This window comes from Oryx dammah, unplaced genomic scaffold (assembly GCF_014754425.2).
Source record: "Oryx dammah isolate SB20612 unplaced genomic scaffold, SCBI_Odam_1.1 HiC_scaffold_29, whole genome shotgun sequence".
In the NCBI taxonomy this organism is placed as follows: Eukaryota; Metazoa; Chordata; class Mammalia; order Artiodactyla; family Bovidae; genus Oryx; species Oryx dammah.
The window spans coordinates 3573375-3585378 of record NW_024070213.1 but is presented as its reverse complement, the minus strand read 5'-3'; positions in this window follow the sequence as shown (position 1 = coordinate 3585378).

Here is a 12004-nt window from a genome sequence, read left to right as displayed (position 1 = left end):
CAACAAGTGTAGGCTCAGCGCCCTCGACTTCCCAGGGGCTTGGGAGGACCTAACACGGAAGGAAGCTCAAATCCTGTAATCCGGTTAAATGCAGGAAAAAGCCGTGTGTGGCCGTGGCGGCCGCCACCACCACCTCCCTGCCCTCCTGGCCCCTCCCAGGGCGTGTCTGGGGGGCTTTTGAGTGTGTGTGTGTGGGGTGCCACCAGAACTGCCCTGGAAGGGGGTGATGGACAGACGGATGGTGAGCTCAGTGAGCAGCCCCTCCTCAGCTACCTGGGCCGTGGCCAAGGAAGGTTCTGGAAACATGGCCACTGCCCACAGCCCTCTGCATCTGCCAGAAGGGCTTGTAGAAACAGCAGTGGGCCTGACGGGGTAGGACCGTCACTGTCTTCTCTCTGCAGATGTGGAAACTGAAGCGTGCAGAGGTGAAATGACTTGTCCGAGGCCCGAGAGCCTGTCTGCTCCCAGTGGCCACGCTGTCGAGCCCTGTGGGGACACAGTAACGCCTCTCTAGGATGGTCACGTCCTGATACCCGGAACCTGTGAACATCTTTCTCTGTTTTCTTAAATTTTTTTTTTTTTTCACGTATCCGGCTGCTCCGTGTCTTAGTTGCCGCACAAGGGATCTTCAGTCGCAGCGTGAGAACTCTCAGTTGAGGCGTGTGGGCTCTACTTCCCTGACCAGGGGCTCGAACCTGGGCCCCCTGCACCAGGAGTGCAGAGTCTTAGTCACTGGGCCACCAGGGAAGTCCCAATATGCTGCCTTCTACGGCAAAAGGGACTTTGCAGACGGGATTAGTTAAGAATCTTGAGATGGGGAGATGGTCCTCGATTTCCCCCGAAGGTCGAACGTCATCACAAGGGTCAGGAGAGGAAGGAGGAGGTCAGAGTCAGAGAGAGACCAGGAGATGTGGAGCTGCTGGCTCGGACGTGGGAAAAGGGTCCATGGGCCAAGGCACGTGGGCACCTCTGGAAGCCGGCAAAGGCCAGGAGATGGATTCTCTCTTGGAGCCTCCAGGGGAAGCTGAGCCCTGCCCACACCTGTCCTGAGCACCATGAGACCCACATGAGACTCTGACTTCAGGACCTGCAAGAAAAAAGACTTGAGTTGCTTTATTTATTTACTTCGATTTATTTGGCTGTGCCAGATCTTCCTTGCAGCATGCAGGTTCTAGCTCCCTGCCCAGGGATCTAACCCAGGCCCCCTGCACTGGGAGCACAGAACCCTAACCACTAGGCCTCCTGGAAGTCCCACTGGTGGTTTTCCAGCCCTTACTCTCGTGGTCACTTGTTTCAGCGGCCACAGGACGCTCGTACGATGGCTGGGCTCTTGACCTCCACGGGCTTCTCTCGTCTCACTTAACGGCAGTTCATGAATTCTTCCCCACTTTCTTAGAGGCTTTGTCTATCCCCCTCCTAGTAGATCCAAGATCAGCCCTACCATGCCAGGAATGGGGAGGCTTTCTCTTCCATGGTCAGGGTCAAAGCTGCTGAAACTCCTTGTCCTGTGTGGCCTCCGGCAGGAGGGGAGAAAGACTCAGAGGCGGCCTGTCTGCGGGCCTGGAGGAGGCTCCCAGACGCCCCTGTCTTCCTGGCAGCGCCCCTTCATGCTGTCTTCCTTCAGGTGTGTGTGTGGTGGGGAGGGCCTGATTTCCCCTGGGCTGAGCACACTCCTTCAAATGCCCTCTCGTCCTGGAAGAGCCGGGAGCCAAGCGGCACTAAAAGCCTGAGCCTTTAGGAGTGTTAATTTTATGGCATGTGAATTATACTGCAGTAAAGCGTTACATCAAAAAAAGGAGAGAAAGGGAAGCATACATTTGTTGAATTCTGGGGGCAGTGGCAAAGAATATCCACAATGACTATTAAATTACACTCCTTCTTCCCTCTGCTAGATTTTCTTCACCGAGGGCGACAAAAATGACAGATTGCAAGAGACCGATTGCAGAAGCAGACAAGGAGAAGCAGCAAGGTCCTGCTGTAGAGCACAGGAAACTATATCCAATACCTTGTGATGAACCATAATGGAAAAGAATGATAAAAGGAATATGTATGTATATATATGTATAACTGAATCATCTTGCTGTACAACAGAAACTAACACAACATTATAAATCAACTATACTTAAATTTTTCAAAACTAGGAATCATCCCAAAAAACAAAGAAGACGACTTGAGAATCTAGCTATACCTTCTATTAAACCAGACATTAAGAAGATTTGAAAAAATGGTTTTCAAAATTTGGGGGTAAGGCTTTCAAAATTATAATCATTTTCATAAAAGTATTCTATATGTTAAGATATGAAGGGCTTATTATTATTTTATATGAATTAATAAATACTTAAAAGTTTTTTTCAGTTGTATTTTCTAACACCAGAAATATTGACAAATATAGCCCTCAGAGACAAAATGGTTTGGGGGTTCTCAATAGCTTTTAAGAGGATGAAGGAATCATAAAACCAAAATGTTTAAAAATCACTATCTTACACAACCACCGTACAATGATTAGCATCAGGAAGTCAGCACTATCTGTGGGACAGACCTCATTCTGATTTCACTAAATGTTCCCCAAATCTCCTTCACAGCAACTAAAAATCCGGAATGAGAAATAGGGAGCCATCGTTGCATGGGATGACCAAAGTTTCAGTTTTGAAAGATGGAAAGGTTCTGGGTGCTGGTGACAGGAGCCAACAGGGAGAATGTTCTTAATGCTAGTGAGCCATCTGCCTAAAAAGGGAACGGCGTGTGTTATGCGTGTATTTTTCAATATTTATTTCTTTGGCTGTGCTGCGTCTTCGTTGCGGCATGTGGGATCTAATTTTCTGACCAGGGATTGAACCCGGGCCCCCTGCGTTGGGAGCTCTGAGTCTTAGCCCCTGGACCACCGGGGAAATCCCTATGTTATGCATTTTGTTGTTCAGTTGCTAAGTCATGTCTCACTCTTTTGCAACCCCATGGACTGCCAAGCTCCTCTGTCCATGGGATTTCCCAGGTAAGAATACTGGAGTGGGCTGAGCTGCCTGGGAAGCCCATGCGATGTATATTTTATCACAATTAAAAATTACTATGTTAAAAGGAAGTCATTTATTTAAACATAAGGAATATCATATGTGTCATAATAAAAACAAGCAAAATTATAAGACACGTGATAAACTTCATTATAAAATAACTGCGGTATGAAAAAAAGCAATCACTAGTGAAATTTTTCTGCACAAAGTAGCTGGGCATTGTTAAATCTGAACATGCACGGTGTAAAATCTTTTTTAAAAGGAACTTTTTAAAAAAGTTCATCACTTCTGTCATGATTATTACTAGTAATCTCAGATAAGATCCTAATCCCCAAGAAGCTTCTGATCTAGTGAGGGAGATGAACTAGTAAAGAGACTAGCGTAACACAGAGAGGTCGGCAGAGGCGGTGGGGCCAAGAGAGCTCAGCAGAGGAACACAGCCCGGAGAGGGGAGATCTGGGAGGTCTTCCTGGAAGAGGTGGTGCCAGGACAAACAGAAGAAGGGAAAGGAGATGCCCTGCAGAAGCACATGGGACGTGGCGGATTGCAAGCAGAGAGGCTAGAGAAAGAGATGGGAGTGTGACCTTGGCTGACCCCGAGTATCAGGCCCAAGGGCTCTGCCCAGGCCTGTCGGGCTGCAGCAGGGCAGGAATATGGGCTGGGGAGTGGCTGTGCAGGCAAGGCGGAACCTGGTGCTAGAGGGTAAGGGGAGTGAGACTTGAGGGCCAGGAGGAAAGGGCGGGGCCAGCAGAGTTGGGGGCGGAGTCAGGGGCCGCCCTTCATTAGTCCGACCTTGACAGTGACCCTCCAAGGGCAGCCTTAAATCCCCCCACGAAGAAACTGAGGAGCTGAGAGGTGAGGCAACTGGCCAAGTTTACCCAGCAGAGCTGGGATTAGCGCTCAGACTCTCCGCTTGGCTTTGCTCCCTGAACAAAATGGGTGATGGGGACAGGCAGAGTCCCATCGGGGCCAGCCCCCTGTCACCACCATGGTTGCCTGAGCCTCCCTTTCGGGGCCTGGTCTCGGCCCCAGGAGACCCAGCAAAGATTCCACGGGATCCTGCCCTGAAGGAACCCCCCGGTCCAGAAACTGCCGAGCGGCCCTGCCCCAGCCGGCTTCTGGGGCTCCCTTCCAAAGTGGGGCAGGAGTGATGGGGTGGGGAGCCTTGGGTCCCTCTGGGCAGCGGCCTCCTGTTTCCCTAGCGTGAGTGGAGGATGCACAGGGCAGCCAGCCCAGGTTCCCGCCGTCCTGAGAATTTCCCAAAGTGTGCCCCATCCCATAGCTTCTTCCTCTCGTTGACAGGATCTATCACTCCTACTGGGTTCTAACAAGAAGGCAGAGCGTATTTTTAGACTGAAGCAGCAGGCAGCAGAGGAGAAGTCCCCGGAAGAGGAAGAGGAAGCAGAAGCCCAAGGCACGTCCCCTCCCTGGTGTGGCCTTGGGACGGGACTCGGCACAGTCTGCCTGCTGGGCGTCTGCAGGAGCAGGGCTGCGGGACTTTCAGTGGCCCAGCCTTGGCCTGGAAGGTTCCAGCCCGGAGAAGCAGCTGATAACCCCCAGGCCGCAGACCAGGGAGGCTGGTCCCAAACGCCTTTCCAAAGCCCAGAGCACGAGACGCTGATCTCAATTCACGCAAGAGATCAGCTGGAAGAGTCATGTGTCTGCCTTTCCCCCAGTGAGGCAGGAAAACACGCCTCCCTCGTGGGCCCTGGCAGCTGGCTCCTGGAGTATGTCACGGTCACACCCCTGAGCACGACGCAGAGTCTCGGGCTGGCAGCGGATGTCTGAGATCAGCCAGCCCGGCCTCTCAGTTTACGGTCAGGGCGGTCGCGGCTGCCCAAGGTCACAGAGCCTGGGAGGGGAGGGGTAGGCACAGTGGAAACAGTGGGTACACGTGAGCCCGGCCGACAGGCACCACGCCCAGGCCTGCGGTTCCCAGGTATGAAGCTCAGAGAGGTGGGTGACCTCGCCAACACACTCTCCAGGCAACGGAGCCAGGAGGGAACTCCAGGCCCCTGAAGTTACCCACCAGCTTTCCTCTGGACCAACAGCACCCTTCAGGGACATGCTCAGAAATCCCCGAATAGCCACCGGCTCCCCTGTGCCAGGTGAGCTGAGAACACGAGCGGCCCAAGGCCCAGTCTTCAAGCTGTTTAACAGCTGAACCAGAAGATAAGCAAATTTCATCAAGGACTGAAACAGTGCTTTAAGCTTCTGTGTCTAGTAATGGCGGACCAGATTCTTTGCACTGACTCTCTCCGGAAGCAAGTAAACATTTGGCATAAAGGAGTTATTTAAAAATTATGTTACAGGCCTCTAAGTGTGGCCGAGGTAGCGGAGAACCACCAGAGGCTAAGTCTGGGGGCGCGGGGAGCAGGAACTGGGCGATGGCGCTGCAGCTGTTTTGCCCTGAGGGCCTTTGCCAATCTGGAAAGGCCAGGCCTTGACCTTGGGGTCGGGGGAGACACATGTAAGGACAGAAGTCAAGATCAGAGGTGTCTAACTGAGGGATTCTTCTCTGTTTTAAGCTGGAGGAGGGGAGTCAGGAACAAGGGGGTACAGCCCGCCTTGCTTTCCTGGAGGAAGTCAGGGCTGGGGTCCCTGGGTGGTGAAACTGGCATCACTCTTGGAAGGGGCCATCTCAGTCCTTGGCATGTACTTAGCGATCCCTAGATCTCCCTGCAGGGAGGGACCATTTTGAAATTAAACTCAGCAGTAACACTTGCCCGGAAAGTTGTTTTAATCTAACGTGCTTCAACTTAGAGAAAAGAAATGATGGGTCTACAGTCCTCCCGTGTCTCTCCCGCCAGCCGCCGAAGGGCCCCGTCTGCCAGGATGCTGGTCCCACGTTATCTGCGGCAGGCCCCCGGCACGTTCTAGAGTGTTCCAGAGCGTAGATTTCAGTTTCCCTGCTGCCTCCCATGAAAGTCGGGCCCTGCACACCTCAGGCTCCCAGGCAGAGGAAGCACTCTTCCCCAGGCCTGGCCCCTACCAGAGGGTAGCAAGTGACAGGCGAGCTGGGGCCCCGAGTGGGTGTGACGCCGGCAGGCTCCCGAGGCCACCGCCCACACTTTGCCAGAGATCAAAATCAGGCCCTTTGTAGGATTTTATATTCCCGGCTGCAAGTCTCAACACAAGCTGAAGTGTTGACGGGAAAATAAGCATCAAGAGGCAGTCTGCAGGAGATTGCCGGGCCAGAGGACGGGGCCAGGAGGCCTGTGCGGCGCGCTGCGCGTTTATCGGCAAACAGAGCGCGCTGGGCCCAGCCAGCGCGGACCTGGGGCTCACAGACCCACATTTTACCCGGTTTGGGGGACGGCCGTGGGGCCGCGAAGTCAAAACACAGCTATTATCAGTTATTATCAGCACCTTTTTAGTAAGAAAAGGCATTTTTGACCAAAAAAAAAAAAAAAAAAAAACAACAACAGGGAAGTGTCAGGGACACACCCAGGGACAAAGAAGACTCTTTAGATCAACTAGCTTTACAGAAAACTCGCCCAAAGCTCTTTTGTCCATTTTGCCACAGACTGGGAACATTTTGTTAAACATGGGCTGTCCCCTCAGGGGACTGGGGCCCAAGAGCTACTTGGTCATGTTAGTGAACACCAAGGCCTGGAGATGCTGGCTGCTCCTTGGCATGTTATGGGGGCTGGTGGGGTGGGTTCCAGGCCCTGTGCACTCAGGGATGAAGACCTGGGTGAGCTGGCAGCCGGGCTGGGAACCTGCAGGCCACTCAGGCTGGAGGTCCCGCTGCCTTGACCGGCTGGCAGAACTCTTCTGTGAAAGGTGGGTGCGTGTTCAGTCGTCCCCCAGCTCTTCGAGACCCCAGGGACTGTAGCCCACCAGGCTCCTCTGTCCATGGGACTTTCCAGGGCAAGAATACTGGAATGGGTTACCATTTCCTTCTCCAGGGGATCTTCCCAACCCAGGGATCGAACCCGAGTCTCTTGCATCTCTTGCATGGCAGGAGGATTCTTTATGGCTGAGGCACCCAGAAAGCCCTAAAGGCGGGTACCAGCATAGATCTGAGGGTCACGAGAGGGAACAAGGAACAGGTACTTCGCCTGGCGTCAGGAAGTTTCAAGGACTCGATCGTGTCGGCTGTTCTGAGTGGCAAGGCAGGAAGGGGAGAGGCATGGTAAAGACAGTGCTGAACTAGGCAAGAGCCATGTGGGGGATGGTGGCAACACAGGGAAGAGGGCGGCTTTGCAGGTGGGATGGGCGCCAGGCAGGCTTCCTGAAGGAGGCGGCCCTTGGCAGAGCCCTCAGGCAGGTGGTCGCCAGGTCCCAAATGTGACCCACATATCAGGCCGTGTCCCTGCACTTCCTCTACCCTCCTTCCTAATTCTCACCCCAGGACCCCTGGAGCTCGGCATTGCCACCCCATTTTCTCGAGGAAAAAGTTCAGATAGGAGTTCAAGCCATTTGTCTAGTATTATGGTATGAGTAAAAGGCAGAGCAAGGTTTTGAATCGAGGTCTGTTTGACTCCAAATCCCAGGTTCTGTCTATTAACTTCATGAGGGAATTGCGGGTGCCCCAGAGAGAGGCGGTGATCCCCACATATATGTGAATCTATTTTGCATTTGTGGGTCAACTCACCTGTTTTATCTCTGCATCCCCTCCCCCAACCCTGCCCACCTACAACAGTGTGCTTCACACTCAGGACCCCCCTCTCCAGGTCAGAAAACTGAGAACTCCAGCAGGGCAGAATGTCCTTTATTGACCAAATTCATCCATACATCGGGCCTCCCAGGTGGCTCGGTGGTAAAGAATCTGCCTGCCAGTGCAGGAGCTGTGAGTTTGATCCCTGGGTCAGGAAGATCCCCTGGAGAAGGAAATGGTGTCCCACTCCAGTATTCTTGCCTGGGAAATCCCATGGATAGAGGAGTCTGGCGAGCTACAGTCCTTAGTGTTGCAAAGAGTTTGACACGACTAAGCACACGCTCTTGGCATAGCATCTATCAGTTCAGTTCACTCGCTCAGTGGTGTCCAACTCTGCAACCCCGTGGACTGCAGCACGCCAGGCCTCCCTGTCCATCACCAGCTCCCGGAGTTGACTCAAACTTATGTCCATTGAGTTGGTGATGCCATCCAACCATCTCATCCTCTGTCGTCCCCTTCTCCTCCTGCCTTCAATTTTTCCCAGCATCAGGGTCTTTTCCGATGAGTTAGTTCTTCACATCAGGTGGCCAAAGTATTGGAGTTTCAGCTTCAGCATCAGTCCTTCCAATGAATATTCAGGACTGACTTCCTTTAGGTTGGACTGGTTGGATCTCCTTGCAGTCCAAGGGACTCTCAAGGGTCTTCTCCAACACCACAATTCAGAAGTATCAATTCTTCGGCACTCGGCTTTCTGAATACATCATACTTTACTGTGCTTTATATGTACGATGAGGTACATGATGTACCGTGCTTTATATAGGTGATGCTTTAGACATCCTACAGCATCTATCCATCATACTTCACTGTGAGATTCTCCCCTTCTGGATCACTTAGGTTCTGAAGCTCCAAGCCCAAGCTCAGAACCCAGCAAACGACATCTGTGAGCCAGCCCGTCCCAAGGAGCTTAAGCCACCTGGGGCGGAGTCGTCTGTGATGATGAGGAGGGAATCTGACTCTAGAGAGAGATGGTGGGGGCTGGGGGAGCATGGCTGTGGGTGGGCTGCCTTGGGGTTCTCAGGAACAACAGAGACAGAGATTGGAGACAGAGACCCACGCCCTGGTGGAGACTACGGGAAAGCCAGTCTGGGGACTTTGGCTGGGGACAGGTGAGTAATCAAAGGGCCTGGCGTCTATGATGGACGGTGTTGTTGGACCTGCAGAAGGTTCCAGACCCGGCCGACCTCAAGCGGGTGCAGCGCTGTACCCACCCCACCACTACTTCCTTGATAACAACTGGTTAACATGTATCATTTGCAACTTGTTACTGGTGTGATAGAGTCAAGCTGACCTCCCACTCCCCATCAGGTCACAGGTCACTGCCCATCTCCGCCTGTCTGGTGCCCTGTCCACTCTCCCCTTGAACACGGCCTCTTTCTCCAGCCACAAGCTTGTGCGTGCGCTGTGGCCCTGCTGAAGCGCTGGGACCAGACTGGTCCTTCACAGTTGGCTCCTGGGCCCGCCAGAGACAGCCAGGGCCTTGGGCCAGGAGAGCACGGACTTGGGGGCCAGGCAGCTGCACCCTGGGGTTACTCGAGGCTGGTGCCCTCTTCTGCACCCATGGTAGAGTGGGTTTGGACTTGGAGAGCCAGGTTCTCGCTCATTCTCGTAGCCCTCGGCCCAGGGTTGTCCACTCCCTTTGTCTCCACCTCTGCAGAATGAGATGAACCCAGCTGTTCTTTGGGACCTTTGTGAGTTCCAGCCTTCAGGTGACAAGACTTGGTTACCTGGACCCCTGAGGTTTCGCTATCACTACTAGGAGAGCAGCCATGCACACACTCGGGGTTGGTCCCCGCTGAGGTCCAGTCTGGACCACAGGGCGCCTCCGAACCGGCCAACAGTGAACTCGCCCTTTCTCAGCCCGTGTCCCTTGCCCCTGCTGACTTCCACCATCTCACCAGAGGTCACACATCCAGGAAATCAGAGGCCACTGTCCTGGTTGATGACACCCCAGAAGCACAAACTCCGTCTCACTGGGAGGCTTTGCACATCAGCAAAGGGCAAGCAAGTGACCCACAGAGGCTTGGACAGTTCCTGGAAAAGAGCTTAGCTCGGCTGCACGGCAAAGAGATAGACTTCTGTCTGGGGCCTGGACCCAACCCATGGCAGAGGCCTCACCCCTGCAGGGGTCAGGGCCAGTTTCTGAACACAGGTGGTGACCTCACCTGCTTACACATCCAGGGTCTAACCTGCCACCTAGTATCTGGTGATGGGAGCCTCCGCCAGCTACTCCTTTCCTGTCCTCTGAACGTCCCCAGCTTCCTGATTTCTCCCCTGAGGCCATGGGAAACCCTTGTCTGCCCTTGTGGGATTAGGTCCATTCAGGTGTGGGCACCACAGACAGGCTTCCTATCCTGGGCTCTGCAACTGGTCAGTATGACCTGGCGGGGGGTGTGTGTGTGCCTCAGTCCCCCTATTGTAATGTGGGCACAAGAATAATTATTTCTCCAAATGTCTCCAAGATTAAAAATGTGAAACAGGATCTGAAAGATCATCAGCACCAATTAAATGGAAGCTATGAACGAAGACACACACAACCCTCACTGCTCCTGGTATTCACCAAGGCTGCAAAGAGGAGCTGAGGCAATGCTCAGAGGCGTATTTAGGAGCACTAACGTGTCCCTCAAGCTGCAAGGTGCTGCTCTGTCCCAGTGTAGAAGGCTGTCTGTGTTGTTGTGTTGCCCAAGTTTTGTCATCAACACAGAAGTTGGGGGGTGGAGGCGGGAGGGAGAGACTTCCAGGAGCTGGGGGCTGGGAGAGGGATGTCCTTTGTGACAGTATCTCCTATTCTGGCTGTGACAGGCTTTTCATGGCTAACAGAAGTCTGTTCAAGGTAAACAGGAACCTATGGTCCCCTGGGGGCTGCGTGTATGGAAACTTGCATGACTACTCCCATGAGAAAAGTCCTGAGCATCCTTCTACTTTTTCCTGAGGAAGGGGAGGCAAGGGACTGGCTGAGAGCATTTGTTCAAATGTGATAGCTTTGATTACATTACATGCGTGGAAAACAAGCTTTCTCTCCCTAAAATCTTGGAAGCCCCAAGAACATCATTTCTGTATGTCTGTGGGTGTACACATGGCTCTGTTGACCCCAAGGCAGCTTCCTTCGCCCTTATTCAAAAGTTTTTACCAGGTCTCTCCAGCTGCCTGGTTTACCTGGGTTTACAGCAGACAATCACGGGTGTGTCGGGGGAGAGGAGCAGACACCCTGCCATTCCAACTCTTCGGTTCTTGATCTGTGGTGTGTCAGGTGGCGACTCCGAGCTTGGATGCCCTCATAAGGACAGGAGCCCAGTTATGGGCCCTCTAGCTCCGTACATAAACAATACTGTTGCCTGCTCAGCCTGTGAGATATCCAGGATGTAATGTACACGGATCACTTGGTAAACTCTGAAACGTAATACAAAAACTGCCCATCGCTATACAGCATGCGCAATAAAAGTTGGGCTTGTCCAGTGTGTGTTAGTGCGAAGGTGTTGAGGGTGTCTGCTGGGTGGGGCAAAGTTCGCCACAGGTATGCAGCCAATCAACAAGGGTGAGCCTAAGACATCCGTATAAGGGGCCACGTCCGCCGGGTCTCCAGCGTCTACGTGTCATGCGGGAATTTGCTTGGAGCTGTTTCCCGCCCCAGTAGGTCCTTCTGGGCGCTCGCCGCCACAAATAGAACAGTGGACGGAGTCGCGGGAGGGCAAGGAGCAGGGCCGACATAGCATACATTTCGTTCCCAAAGGAGGGGCGTCCCGATGCGCTGACACCTGGGGCTTTGTGCCTTCGGGCGCGGGGGAGCTCGGGCGTCACCGCGCAAACAAAGCCGCTTTGCAGCTCTCGCTCTTGCTGCTCGCCATTGGCCTCCGGGCCGCGACCTCCCCTCCTGCGCTGGCAGAAGCCCAGCTCCTCGGCTAGGCACAGTCAGCCCCTCTCCCCCCATTCACTGGGGGAGGGCAGGCTCATCGGACAGCCGGGGGCCGGGGCCGGGGGCGGTGGAGGGCGGCTGGTCAGAGTCGACAGCGCCTCCGGGCGCCTGGGCCCGGTGCCCTTCGCTCGTCTTCGTCCTCCGCCCGCCGTCCCCGGCAACTCCGCCACCTGTTGACGCGCGCTCCCAGCCAGCGTTCCCGTTCCCCCGCCTCTGCAATCCGGGGTCCCCGGGACAAGGTATTTTCCCGCCTGTCCTTGGCCCTGCGCTCTCCCCAGACTCGAGGGCACGCCGCGCCTCGGTCCCGGGTCTAGACCAAGCTCCTCGCGCGGCCCGGGCAGAGCTGGGCTCCCGGAGGGAAGGCGGGGCCTCGCCAGCGTGGCCGGGACCGCGGGCGGGAACCACCCCCCTGGCCGGCAGTCTCGC